Source organism: Leptonychotes weddellii, chromosome 16 (assembly GCF_054177405.1).
Source record: "Leptonychotes weddellii isolate Sample4059 chromosome 16, ASM5417740v2, whole genome shotgun sequence".
Taxonomy (NCBI): Eukaryota; Metazoa; Chordata; class Mammalia; order Carnivora; family Phocidae; genus Leptonychotes; species Leptonychotes weddellii.
The window spans coordinates 20,121,024-20,136,862 of NC_138384.1; positions in this window are offsets into that span (position 1 = coordinate 20,121,024).

Genomic DNA, 15,839 nt, shown 5'->3' on the forward strand with positions numbered 1-15,839 from the left:
CAATACCCACCACCAGGCTAACCCATCCTCCCACCCCCTTCCCCTCTAGAACCCTCAGTTTGTTTTTCAGAGTCCATCGTCTCTCATGGTTCATCTACCCCTCCGATTTCCCCCGCTTCATTCTTCCCTTTCTGCTACCTTCTTCTTCTTCTTTTTTTTTTTTCTTAACATATATTGCATTATTTGTTTCAGAGGTACAGATCTGATTTATTGAGCTGTTTAAAGAACACTATAGACTATGTCAAAATCCTTCAGGGGCAAGATATCATAGTCAAATTATTATTCTTAATCCCGCTTTTCTTCAAGATCTTGGGTTCCTTTTTTGTTTTTTGATGTTTATTTTTTAAAGATTTTATTTATTTATTTGACAAAGAGAGACACAACAAGAGAGGGAACACAAGCAGGGGGAGTGGGAGAGGGAGAAGCAGGCTTCCCGTGGAGCAGGGAGCCCGATGTGGGGCTCGATCCCAGGACCCTGGGATCATCACCTAAGCTGAAGGCAGATACTTAATGACTGAGCCGCCCAGGCGCCCCCAAGATCTTGGGTTCCTTTTAATCACAGCAACATGAGAATTCACTGACAAATTCTTTGATGCTGTTTATCAAAGTTATAAGCAAATATGTTAAATTTCAAAATAAAACCAAGCAATTATTTCAAATCTGTTTATTCGCTAACAATCTGTTAGTATAATTAAAATCTGTTCCTTGTTAGAAATACTTCTTTGAACAGTTAACATCACATTATCAGGCATGAAATAGTGGGAGAAACCACTTCTTCAAACTTTACTTCTCATAGAACTCCGTAACTCAAGATCTTAACATAGGATTGGATTTAAATTTGTAGCCATTAAGGCATGTCTCCCCTTTATATTAGGGTTTTAATTTAATATTTGTCACTAAGGAAACTGATTTGCATTTTAATGAGAAAAATCACTATGCAAACTTTTGAAACATTTCACCTAGAGGTTGACAGCAAAGTCAAAGGAAGTGAGTTCTTAAAAAAAAAAAAAAAGTAAAATCACATAAACTGGAATTATTTTATTTTTCAAATCAGATATTCTGTTGGGAATTAAGCCTATGTTTTCAGTTTTCTAAATATTGTAGAAGACTGACTTTTCCACTGAAATAAAGGTGAATAAAAAAAAAAGGTGGATAGCTTATTCATATTTAAAATATGCATTGTATAGATTTTCTCTATTAGAACTATAAACTACTAAGAATCTCCTTTTTAAAAAAAATCTTTGTTCTACGTAATTGTTCATGTCTTGGTTTTCTTATTTATATGTATTTCATTAAAAATCCAGGAGGATTCCTGATGGGTAAGTATGCATTTACATGAAACAATTTCTTTTTTTCTCTGTTTAGTAACATACATTTAAGCAAAAACAAAACAAAAAACCCAAACAACAACAACAAAAAACACATAATAAAGATAGTTGCAAGTGAACCAAATACAAAGCTGTTCCACAGTTTACTAAAAGAGATCTATACCACTTGAAAACATTGGGTTTTAAGATTTTACTATTTGCAGAAAAGCAGTCATCAGTTTAAATGTAGAAACCAAAAATTCTTTTAAATACCTAAAGCAACTTATTTTTAAAAGGATCTTGGCTACTTAGAAAAGTTATTTCTCTTTTCTCAGGATCAATTTCCCTTAATATCTGTTTCTTAACTCAGTCATAAAGATTATGTACAATAATAGGGTTAAAGCGTCTAGCATGGTTCTCAGCAAGCATTTAATTAACAGGAGTCACGTTCTCATTTTTTTGGACATTGTTTGAGTATTGCCTATTAGGTCAACTACACATACTGCATTAGGTTCAGATGATGTAAAAGAGTTAATAGTTCATTCTCAATCTTGGTGCAATAATTTCATACTTTCTACTTGTTAGATAATAATTGTTCCAATATTACTTTAATACAGCAGTTTCCTCTTCAATATAAGATGTAATTGTATGCTTTGCATACAGTTGTCTTGTGTTTTTGGACTTTATTTAATTTGGAATTGTCTCTCAGCAATACTTCGTCTTTCAGGTAATGGGCATTTGAAAAAAAATAGACCTGTTATCACATAGCTTGTTTCTTATTTTGGAGTTGTTTAGTGCTTCTAGGAATTAGAGGCAAGTTGTGTATCCATGGCTACATTATGGCACAGATAAGGCAGAAACATTTTTTCATGTATCACATATGCCAGGAGGTACATGGTATCTGATTGTCCCTCTGGGTAATGTTTATTATCTTCTGGTCTGGGTATTGTCCAGTGTCTCCACTGCACACTACTATGTTTCCCCTTTCGCACAATAAGCAATTTGTGTGGAGACTTGTTGAGATGATGCAGTACTGCTATCAACCCTCACTTCCCATGGTGTTTGCCAGGAACAATTTAACTGAGAATTGCAAACTAGTGATGTACCAGCCCCACCAATCACTTCACCTTCAGGTACTATAAGGATGTTGTCTTTCCCCCTGCTTTTTTCATGTGCATATTTATTTATCTTCTATCGATTTACTGTCAAAGTGAAATCACACATTCTGATTTTACGTCAAGGGCTAGAATCCATCACTGTCTTTACCCATTGAGATGATGAAATTGTCCAGATTTGGCTGTGAGTTCTCCAGAATTGATTCCTTTTGGGAGTGAGCGATACTGTGAAGCCAAGATCTGTACGCCAGACGTTCTCATTACTTCTAGAATTATTTCTTCTAGATTGTTTCAGTAAGTAAATAGAACTAGAAGAAATAAATACATGCACACATGCATGCATAATATAAACACATACAAACATGCACATACACATAAGCACAATTCCATACGTTTGTGTCTACTTCCTTTCTCAGTAAGAGCCCTAGCTTCCAACAACAGTAACACGTAACTGTTTGCTAAATTGTACAATACATGTGAAGGATTTTCAGAGTTTATGTGTCCATAGCACTATAAAAATGTAGCACACTAAAAAAAAGTCTTATTTTCAATTTTTTATTTCCTGTAGACTGAGTTGTTGTCCTTCATCCTTTCTTGACTAATTTTTCTTCCATTCTTTCATAAACAAAAGGCAGCATGCAATATATATGTGGTACTTTTAGTAACATACTTTGGAATTCACTTCACATTCAAAACAACACTGTACTCATGGCATATATGCAAAATAGTTTGTTCAACAAAATCTCTAATGTTTGGACATTTAGGTCATTCTTCAAAATATTGCATTTTCATATAATGCAATTTTCATATACAAGGGAATAACTTTGTATAATTTTATTTTTTATTACTGGGGATGCATTATCAGGATAAATTCCTAGAAAGTTAGCTTATTTGTTCAAAGGATAAATGCACACACAATTTTGCTAGATGTTGGCAAACTCGGTCCGTAAGTTGTTGTTTTTACAGTTTTGCATGCAAACCCCATTGCAGGGCAGTGTAGGTTTCTTCACACCCTAGGCAAGATAGGACTTTTTTTTTGTTTGTTTGTTTTTTAAAGATTTTATTTATTTGACAGAGAGAGACACAGCGAGAGAGGGAACACAATCAGGGGGAGTGGAAGAGGGAGAAGCAGGCTTCCCGCAGAGCAGAGAACCCGATGCGGGGCTCGATCCCAGGACCCTGTGATCATGACCTGAGCCGAAGGCAGACGCTTAACGACTGAGCCACCCAGGCGCCCCAAGATAGGGCTTTATCAAATTTTTGGAGTCAGGCCAATTTGATGGGTGAGATATAAAAATGAATGTTGTTTTTATTTCCATTTCTCTTATATGAAGTCTTACCTGTTTGTATACCTAATGCCCATTTTAATATTTTTCTTTGATATTTGTGTTGTTTTTCTGTATGACTTGTAGGCTGTTGGTTCTTTAGTATTTGAATACATTAGGGTTAATCTTTATATTTTCCCAGATTAATAAGGAATCATAATTTTTCTAGTACTTAAAGAAGTTCCTTTTTCTTGCTTTCCCTCCTCCCCGCTCCCCTGTTTTATTTAGAATTCATTCTTGCGTGTGATGTGATAAATAGATGAAATAGAATCACATTCCTAGTTTCATACAGTTTCTCCGGCTATTTTAAAAAGGCTAACTTTGTATCAATTTTGGACATACTTAACTTAATATTTGATTTCATATGTAGTAATGGATTCTTATGGACTCTATTCTATTTCAATGTTTTGTTTACTTATGTAGCCATACTACATTGTTTTCTTGGGTTATTTTTTCTTTGAGGAAGAAGCTATGAAGAATGTTTACTATGTGATAGGATATGCCCCCGCCCTTTGCACTTATTATTTTTATTATTTCTACACAGGGTTTTCTTAGAAATTTTTACATTTTTTTTCTAAGTTGTGTTTAGTATCATAGTCCTAAGGATATACATCTTGTTCATATTTGTATAGTCCTAAGGATATAAATCTTGCATAGTCCTTGGATATAAATCTTGTTCATATTTGTATTGAAATCAAAATAATAGGTTAAATTAATGAGAACTAAAATTGTGATGTGTTGATCCTAACATCCTAACTAACTCTTCAGTTCCATTTGCTCAGGCTTACTTTTGTGTCTTTGGGAGTGGTTTATGCTGCACACATACACACACACAAAAACACACACGCACACCCTATGGAGATGGGATATGTGAACAAAGCTCTTCCTCCTCTCTCTCATACACATCATGCAGACATTTCATTACATGTGCCTTTTATTGTAATGAATAGCACATTGGACTAAGTCTCAGAAGGGCCTTGAAAGCATTTGATACAGATAAAATATCTACAACATACCACAAACTTTACCACATCCTTTGAATTATTCTAGTCATGATTCTCCCTTTTTGCAAATTGGACAAGTAATTTCTAAAATTAGGATATTCCACCACATGATCTGAGAGAGTGGCTAGTTTTAAGGTTCTAAATGTGAATTTTCAACACCAAGATTGTAGATAACATTTCCTTTAGGTCTTCTTTTGCTTAATTTCTCAAAGACTCTAGACTAAGAGGCACATAGTATTAGGAAGAGATTTTCATAAGTGTTAAACTATTGCCTGTTTTTTCTATTGAAATTAGTGTTTAGTTTTCAAATATGTTTTTCTTTAATTTACTAAGAAAAATGGATGGCCTTTTTCTCAAATTCATAAAGGTGGCCTGCAGGGAAATAGCTAATTATCCTAAATATATTTTGAAACTCCCAAAAGGAGATAAAGAAAAACCTACTTCAAGTGGGTCTGTTAAAATAGCTTAACAGTCCTTTGATAAACTCATGGATCATCCCATGACCACTGTTATGGGATTTATTAGGACCCTTTCAGTCTGTGCTGCAGGAAGAAAGAGTAGTATTTTCCTAAACAGAAACCTGTAGCTGCAAGGGGGGAATAGACCATTTAAATGCAAATCTTCTAATCTAAGAGATTCATTCTTTAAATAGAAGTGGGTCTTCTGGGTGACTCATGAAGTTAGCAATATGTGACCATTCTTTTGGGAATACTTATTTTAGGAAATCTAATAACCTGCTTTATTATGTGAGAATACCATGTCCTACTACGTATCCTCGAGACTTTTCATAGTTACTGTTGTTCATAATGTGTAAGCTTCCTGGTTGTTAAAAGTTTTAGTGGCTCCTTAAGTTATAAATCAGGTGCCAAAAAAGTTCCAGTTCTAGCTAGAGTATTAAATCGTCTATAGCAATTACATAGTATATATTCTCCAGTCACAATTACTGGAAAAATGTTGAAGAGAAGTATGTTAAAAAGACAGAATGGTACATATATTTGAGGAGCAGTAATATTTCATAAGAATGGTTCCACTGCAAGATACACACCTCTGAGCTGTCTTTCCACAAATCACACTGAATATTCATTTAAAAATTTTCTTATATATTATGGCATAGTAAACTATTTGTACGCTATACTTATGATGCTGAAAAATACAAGGGTGGGCTTAAACTAATCAGTTCTGACATCCCAACCTGATTTCTGGAATTTTTGTCTATAAAAAGTAACCATTCTCTGTATCCTCATTTTTTATCCAGTATTCACTTGTAATTAATTATTCAAACAGTGGTTTTGGTGGTTTTGGAGGAGTGGGTACAGTGGTAAGCTTTAAATGAAATCCATCATGTAATGCAAACTTTATTTTTGATCACATAATCAGGATTGAAAGAGATGGATCAACTTCTAATTCCTCTGCTGAAACCAACAGCATGCTTCAAATCTGAGAAGCAGAGTTTGGGTAAGGGTTCATGAACGCATTTGCATTTTGAGGGAAAAAAGGCCTCCTCCTGAATAGGTAGGCGGCAGAGAGTTTTAGGGATGCAGAGGAGAAAGGCATTTGAGTTCAGAAGCATGCTATATACAGATCGCGGAAGGTCTAAAAATCAGAATGATTAAAACAAATGACCTGTAGGGTGAGCTGAGCAGCACAGAATGGGACAGAGAAAGAGGACCCTGGAAACAGGTGCTAGAGTCAAATTATGTGAGAAATTGTGTTCCCAACCTGAAGGAGTCTAAAATTTTTATGATGGGCTATTTTGAAGGAAGTCTGTTTTGTTTCTTCTGTACTCACTAGTTTTGGAAAGCAGAGGATAACATGAGGTGTGTTAAAGGAAGATAACTTTGCTCTGGAAACACCAAGTAGAATAAACTGGAGAGGGGAGAAGTAGAATATTTAGGATACCAATACGGTTGCCAAATCATAGATTATGAAGTCTCACCATAGCTGCTGAGATGGAGAAAAATGACTTTAAAAATACAGTTGACCCTTGAACAATACAGGTTTGAACTATGTGGGTCTACTTATACACAGATTCACAAAGTTTTTTAAAAAGATACAGTATAGTACTGTAAATTATTTTATAATTTTCTTTTTTTTTTTTTTAAGATTTTATTTATTTGACAGAGACAGTGAGTGAGGGAACACAAGCAGGGGGAGTGTGAGAGGGAGAAGCAGTCTTCCCACCAAGCAGGGAGCCCAATGTGGGGCTTGATCCCAGGACCCTGGGATCATGACCTGAGCTGAAGGCAGATGCTTAATGACTGAGCCACTCAGGCGCCCCAATTTTATAATTTTCTTGATAGCATTTTCTTTAGCTTACTTCATTATAAGAATTCAGTATATAATAGGTATAACATGCAAAATAAGTGTTAACCAACTGTTAACCTTCTGGCCACCTGTAGGCTCTCAATAGTTTTGGGGGAGTTGAAGTTACAGGGAAATTTTCAACTGAGAGGTGGGGGGTCAATGCCTCTAACACCCACATTGTTCAAAGATCAACTGTATAGACAATGGAATTGACAGACTTGTGGAGTAATCCAGTGTTAACAGGGAAAAGTCTGAGTTATTTCTTTCTATCTTTAAAGACTAGATAGATAGCGTTATATGCTACAGTGAATGTTCATTTATGAAAACTTTATACTAAGGACTATGTTAAAGGTTTGTAGAAGGAGGGGTGAAATTTGAGTGCAAAAGCTCAGAAGCCCACCTGAGTAGAGAAAGCCAGCAGGTAAGAGGCTACCAGAGCTTGTAGGTCTGCCGAAATGTCTGTGCCCATGTTCAGACTGGATTATCATGAGCTTGTATATCAAATTTCAACACTAGCTATAAATTGGAATTACCTGGAAGTTTAAAAAGAATAGCAATGGCCTGGATGCATTTCCAGTGATTCTAACTTTGGTATTTTTCTTATAAGTTCCCCACAGATTCCTACATGGGATAGGGATGAGGATTGCTGCTATAAATGATAACTGAGGAGAGTGGGTACATTTTTTGTTCTTTCTCTTTTGTGACCTTCACCTGCATAAATACGGAATATTTGTCTCCCTCACTGCGCTATGTGATAACAGGGGCTAGATCTGCTTCATTCAGCTTCATTTCTCAGAAGTCATGACTGTGACACAGACTCTGCACAGTCATGTAAACTGTTGACTTTCTAACTTGCTAGTATCTATCTACTGAGTAAAGCTCTCTGAGAACTGCCAGGAATGGAAAGCAAAATCCTACCCATCCCTCACTTCATGGAGTTTATAGTATGTCAAGAAAGAAGAAAAGTTGTGAAGAAGGAAAGAAGAAAGAAAAGAAGGGACTTAGAGTCCATACCTTCTCTGCCAAGTTTATATCTAGTTTTATGTCTCACCACTAAGTATGGATCCATGGGATTTCAAGCATCATTAAATAAATGAAAGAAGAATTTGGATGGGAAAAGAAAGGTGTGTGAACGCAGATGCTCTATTAGAAAATCTGACCATTTGCTCTCCATCTTTTTTTCCCTCTCCGTCTGACTCAACAGAAGTACTAATATTCTAACTAAGAAGATGATGGTGATAATGCATATGTTCTTTTTTAATAGAAAAATAACTTCTACTCAGCACATTGATGATGCATGTTGCTCACTGTCCCCTAGAAGAAACTGATTATGGTGAAACAGGACTCCTTTCCTTCAGAAAACCTAAGTAATTATACTTCAGTTACCAGTTTTTTTTAAAGATGTAGACCCCCACAGATTATTTCAGAAAGGGATTACTGCCAAAATCTTAAGAATTTGATCAACTTAGAGGATATGGAAAGACTGAGTGGGGTCAATATTTGTATCTCTAGTTCTTTCATTCAGAGGAAGTTTACATGGCCAGAGTAAACTGTGTGGTACATATGGAGATGGCTACAGTAAGCATTTTTAGAGCTAAATAGAATAAAAAGTACCATGCAAAGGGTTGGCACATTGTTCAGAACACTGCAATAAACATCTTTTTGGGAGCCAGATCATTACAAGAAGGATATCTCCACTTAATGTAGAATTTAAACAAACAATTAAATAGAAAAAAAAAATTAAGAAAATTATACTTGGAATTATAGAATCAGAGGATTTTAAGACCTGGGAAAGTCTTTTGAGAATTTATCCAACTTGGTCAAATTTTCCTTCTTTCTTTTTTTTTTGGTAAAAACTTTATTGAGTTTCAATTTACATATTATAAAATCCATCCTTTTTAGTTGTCTAATTCAGTAATTTTGGTAAATTTAATGAGCTGTGCAGTCATCACCATAATTCAGTTTTAAAACCTTTCAGTCATCCTAAAGCTCCTCATATTTGCAGGAAGTTTTTGTTCCCATTCTCAGCCTATATAACTATTCTACTTTCTGTCTCTATAGATTTCCCTATTCTGAACATTTTATATAAGTAGAATCATACAACATGTTGTCTTTTATGTCTTTTCTGTTACTTGACATAGTACCTTTGAGGTTCATCCACGTTGTACCATATGTAAATAATAGGTTTCCTTTTTACTGCTAAAAAATATTCAATTATATCAACCCTTTAAATTTAAATATGAGGAAACTGGGATCAAGTAAGACAGCATAACTATCTCAAAGTTCTATAGCACATCTGTGGCTCTTGAATTTGTCCTTTCTGGATATGAAATGGGACTCTGACGGTGGATGATAAATGTTCTGACCTCATCCTAGCTGGTCCTGCTCACTAGATGTAGAGAGATAACAATTTCAAAGTGTGAGCAGTTTTGTGTGGGGGACTTCCCACATTACATTCAGGGCAGTTGTCACTTAGCTAAACCAGAAAACAGTCTTCATCCTTACTGTTTCCCAGGCCTTTGTGGTAAAAATTCATTAACATGCGGCCACATTCACCAACATCAGTTTCTTTGGGAAAGTATGGACATTTATTATGGTGACTATTTCAGAATTACTTAACTATTTTTTTATCTTTCTTCCCCAACTAGTCTATGAGCACTTTGAAGTCCGGGAGCTTTCATAGGATGAGAACCATGAGCAACACAGAACTCTTTGGCTACAAACATATTTTCATCCAAATGCTGTGCTTTGTAAACAGAGAAAATTGCTTAATGAAACTCTTCTGAGGTCCCACAGGTAGTGAGTAACAGAGATATGTAAAGAATTTGGATTTTGTTTACTACTACATTTGGAACATTTTAGTGACTAAAGATGAACTCCAAATTTTGTCTTTTCTTGGATATCCAGGAAAGTGAACCATAGTATTTTGCAATCTCCAAGGAATCTAATGAAGGCTATCACTCTCTCTAATTAGTCCCACTTAATTTCCATTTTATTAAAAACAACGTGGTGATGCATGCTTGCACTCTCACCTGATTTTAATTAGGTCTCATGAAACACAATTTGGTGAATCTGGCCATTTGCCTCATTATAAAAAGAGACAGATTATCCCAAACTAGGGTTCTAATGAAAATAAAACCTTGTTTTCCAATCAAAAGGCATTATCTACTCTTAGATATTAAATATTCGCAAAATAGACATAAGCCATCAATTTCCAAGGACAGGTTAATTAAATACTTTTAATTTCAGGTTTTTTACAATAAAAAAATTTACTTATATATGTATATGTTAATACAATAAATAACATTTTCAATCCATTAAAGTGTATAAGCAGAAGAGGAATTAAGATTGTGGGGTAGTAAAGCACACGGAATCTGTCACACTCCCTGGGTTCAAATCTGCCCATGTCCTCTTACCATATTTGTAACCATGGACATGTTCCATTAGCATTTAAACTTCATTTACAAAATGAGAATAATACTGTCAATTGCATTGAGTTGTGGTGTAAATTAAACAATACAATGCAAGGAAGGCATGTACAATAGTTATTGAAACAGTATATATATATATATATCATTATAGCTATTAATGAGTTTAGATAGTTCTTTGGGTTTTATTTTCTATTTTTATATATTTTTATAGAGCCTGGAATTTCTGTGAACCATAGAACCATAGAACCATATTCTATCCTAGGCCTATCAATATAAAATGTTCCAAAATTTTGATCCCAGACTACTATTGCTTTCTAAAGAAACAAATACATCCATGTGACCACACTTTCAGATCAGACAGTGTGGTATATAAGTAAAGTATCTAATCTTACAATGCAGTGTGAGCCTTAAAAACTCCTACATTATGGGGTTCCTGGGTGGCTCAGTCGTTAAGCGTCTGCCTTCAGCTCAGGTCATGATCCCAGGGTCCTGGGATCGAGCCCCGCATCGAGATCCCTGCTCGGCAGGAAGCCTGCTTCTCCCTCTCCCGCTCCCCCTGCTTGTGTCCTCTATTTCGCTGTCTCTCTCTGTCAAATAAATTAAAAAAACAAACAAACAAAAAACTCCTACATTATATCCTAGCTTGTTTCCATTTTGCAAATAAAATTTCAATAGTGCTATACTATTTCCTAAATACAATTGTGAAATATTTTCATTCACATCATTAGATGTCCTTATATAAAGTTTAACTTCATGAGAAAGTGGAAAATTGATAGAGAATTCAACACAGTTAGGAAACACTGGGAGGAAGAGCCTGAGAGGCAGAGAGAGAGAGAGGATTTGTATGTCTGTGGTTAAAGGTAGAAGTATTATAGGGAATATTTGTATTCACTCTAGTGTTAACCCATTAAAAACATTGATACTAGATTTTGATTACTTTTAGCAACATAAAAAACCTTGAGATAAAAGTTATGATAATTCATAAAATACAAAATACTATAAAAATCTAAGGCAACCTATGAATGGGAAAAATATTTGCAAACCATATATCTGATAAAAGGTTAATATCCAGAATATATCAACAACAAAAATAACCTGATTAAAAAAATGGGCAAAGAACTTTAATAGACATTTCTCCAAAAAAGTTAAGACAAGTGGCCAATAAACATGAGCCCTTGTGTACCATCAGTGAGAATATGAACTGGTGCAGCTCTTTGGAAAACAGTATGGGCTTCCTCAAAAAAATTAGAAGTAGAATTACCATATGATCTAGCAATCCCACTTCTGGATACATATATCCAAAAGAATCAAAATCATGATCTCGAAGGGATATATGCATACCTTTTATCATTGCCATTATTCAAGTAACCAAGCGGTAGAAGCAACATACCCATCACACATGAACAGGTAAATAAATGTATATACATATAGTGGGATATTTTTCAGCCTGAAGAAGGAAGAAAATCTTGTCATATGCTACAACATTGATGAAACTGTACCTTGTTAAGTGAAATAAGGCAGCCACAAAAAGATAAATACTGTATGATCCCACTTAAATACCTAAAATAGTCCAACTCTTTGAAACAAAAAGTAAAATGGTGGTTTTTACGGGCTGGGGAAGGGAGAAATGGATAGTCAATGTTCAGTGGGTATAGAGTTTCAGTTTTGCAAGATGAGAGAATGCTAGGAGACCTGTTGCCCAAGCAATGTGCTATAGTTAAAAATATTGTACACTTAAACATGGCTAAGGTCATAAATTTTATATTATGTATTTTTTACTATTAAAAATAGGAAACCTGAATTTTGGCCAAGGACTATGCAACCATACTAAAACAAGCATATTGTTACATGTACCAAAGATTGGAAATGTGATTCATTAACTGACCCAAGTTATTTTGAAATACAGATCCTGCAACAAATATTCGTAAAGGAACCGTATTTTTTAATTGCATGTTTGTATAACCTGTATCTTATTTCCTGAACGATGATGTAGATAGTGGGTACCAAAGAGAATACATAAGCATATTTTCTGATGTACTCACCAGAAAATTTAAAAATCAGAATTTTTTTCCATCTATGTTACTCGCTTCATTGTGGATCTTCAGAAGATTCAAATGATTGTATTCTTCCTAAATGGCAAATTAAATGTTGAGGAAGAATATTTTCTGTGGCCAAAGAACTCTTGCTATGCCCTCATAAAAGTTCTGGGATTCTAGTTTGCTTATGAAAATCATTCAAACCAGAGATGTGTGTAAACATATATAATGTGAACATGTTCTCTCATCTGTAGCTCATTTAGATGTACTTACAGCAAGCTGAGAAGTGTCACATTCCAAAACACCATTAGGAAGCTACAGAATTTTGGGTTTGAATCCAAGTGTGGATATAAAGCCTAAGCCTTTACAAGCCTATCATTATTTACTCTTTCTGAATTCACCATGCCTCCTGTTTGATAAGCCCATTCATCTAGCTGGAATACAACTTTTAGACTGACTTGAGCATACAGTGATTGACTTGAGGAATGTGGCTCACAGTGCACAGTTGAGAGCTAGATTTCAACTCAGTGCAGAAAGAACTTCATAATAACAAGCGCTTTTCAGCCATGAATGAAAAGTTACTGCAGAGGATACTGTAAAAATAGTTCTTTCAGCAGTCCAAGTAAGATGCAAAGAAATCTCTTAGGAATGGTGAAATGTTTGGAGAAACGTTTCTCTCATCTTGCAAACTGTATTTCACAACTGGGTAGTTTTCCTTTGGTTAGAACAAGTTTCTCACAGGAGGTTGATGACCTCTTTTAAAGAAAATCACAAAAAAACAGATAATAACAATACAGAAAAGGGTACACACACAACACACAATTTTGTTTTTTTTCTACATGTATGCACACACCAAAAGTTATAATTGACATTTCAATCACTATATAATTATACACATTTTAAGTAAGTCCAACAAAACTTAGTCTCGTCTTTTTATTTACTCTTTATCACCTGTTCATTCTTTATCATCATGATCACTATCTTACGAGTTTCTGTGCAGCTGAATGAAATTTCAACTTGCTAAACAGATTTGCCTTTGTACTTATTTACTAAGTATTAAGTTATATATCTCATTTAGATTAAGTTATTGGTTTTAAAACATATTTTCAATATTAAATGCCAGAAATCGCAAACATTGAGAAACTCACCAATCTGCCACAGCTGTAGAAAATACAGTCCTACACATCCAGTCATTATAAACTGGTGTCCTGTCATTCAACACAGATACCCAGAGGCTGTTTCATATTTAATAAAGTGATATAATGATTTCTTAATCCTGTGAAGAAAAGAATCCTAATTCCGTGCTGTCTGTATCTCCAAGAACACAAAGTCCTCTAATTTTCTACATGGATTTTCCTGCAGTTATACCATGTTTTGGCTATAAAGATGTACATACACACCTCATCAGAATACAGATCTGAATAAGTGTTACTTTTATTTTCCTGCTTACAAACAAGTTGGACTCTTCAGCAGGTTCTTTTCTTCCTCTTGTCAAGCTTTCTCTAAGCATCTGTCATTATTTCAACATCTGGAGGAGCAGATAAGCCGCTCCAATTGGAACATTGCAGTCAGCAACTTTCTCCAGGAAACTAAATTTGTCACTTCTGCAAAGCATCTGTCTTCTGCCAGCTTTTGACTTCTATCCCCAGGCCAAACTCGAAAATCAGGCCTCCCAGTTTGTAAGGCTGATTTGGTATAGACTAATTCAGTTGTGGAAAAAAAGGATGACAAAGGGTGGAAATATCATTATTAACTCAAATTAATTTCTAAACAGCAGGAAACCCATCTAAACATGATATAAAGATTTAATCTTAACCTGATGTCTTTCCAGCCATTATACATGACTTCCTTTTTACAGAAATATTGAATGCTACGCTGCTTTTTTCCCTGACAATTGCTTGTACAGTATTGTCCCTCTTTGATTTGAGGGAGAGGTCAGATTTTCAGATTAACCAGAAAGCTAGAAAGTGCTAATCTGAAGTGTGATACAATATAAATTCACAAATCACTCCTTATACTAATCATTCAATTGAAGTGACAACAGGGCTGCACAAACATAACAATTTTTTTTTGAGGCAAATCTGATTAGATTCTCTCTCTGATTAGAACTATTCACTGATTTTCTTTCCCCAGAGATGATGATTTCCTGAGCTTGTCCAGGTGAGTTGTTTTCTGACTCCTGCCTGATTCTCCAGTCTTGTCTCCTGTTGTTGTTCTACCCTCTGATGACTTCAGGTTCTCTCTGCCATGCCTTCTTGCCAGTGTGCATGTTATTCCTATTTCTGGGATGCCTCAAAATCAATGTGCATTCAGATTAGCAAGGAATCTTGTTAAAATGCAGGTTTGGATTCAATAATTCTGAACTGGGGCCCGAGGCTATGTATTTGTAACAAGTTTCCAGGTGACACTTACGCTATTGATATTGGTGGTGAACCTTGAATAGTGTGGTCTCAGAGCATTGGTTCTCAATCAGGGGGTGATGGTGCTCCCCGGGGCCATTTTTGAAATATCTGGAGGCATTTCATTTGTCATGGGTGGGGGGCACTACTGACATCTAGTAGTTAGAGGCCAAGGACGTTTTTAAACATTCTGAAATGCCCAGAACATCCGGTCATGGAAGAGGCTTATTCAGGCCAAAATGTCAGTAGTGTGAAGTGAAAAAAACCTTAAAAACCTTGATCTTGAGGCCATCTAGGCTTCAGGAACCAGCTCTGCCATCCTCTCTTCTCTGAACCAGTTCTTAATCTCACCCAAACAGCCCTGATTATTTCTGGCTTGTTCCACCCATCCAACCTCAACCCTGACTCCCTCACCCACCAAACTGACTATACCTCTGGTGTATCTGCTGTGTTATCAATTATTTCTTTATATGCTTAATTTCCCTTTAATTTGTGAGCATCTTGAGTGCAATTATATCTGTGTCACAGTACACAGCATCTATTTTGTTATTGATTTAGAGCACTTTTCTAAGTGATTAAGATGTTGAGTGAAAATGAGAAATTTAAAATTTGTAAGATTAAATTTAGCAAGCACAAATAAAAGGTAAAACCAGAAGGTTCCATTTTAACCTACCAATATGACAGAAGAATCTACTGTTCTTACAAGAGTTGAGGGAAAAGGATATTGTAACTGCTCATAGGGATGTGACTGGTTCATGTTGCTCAGAGATAAATTGCTCATAGTCTTTAAAACATACACACTTTTGACTCCTCTCTAACAGTTCACTTTTTTTTTTTAAAGATTTTATTTATTTGACAGAGAGAGACACAGCGAGAGAGGGAACACAAGCAGGGGGAGTGGGAGAGGGAGAAGCAGGC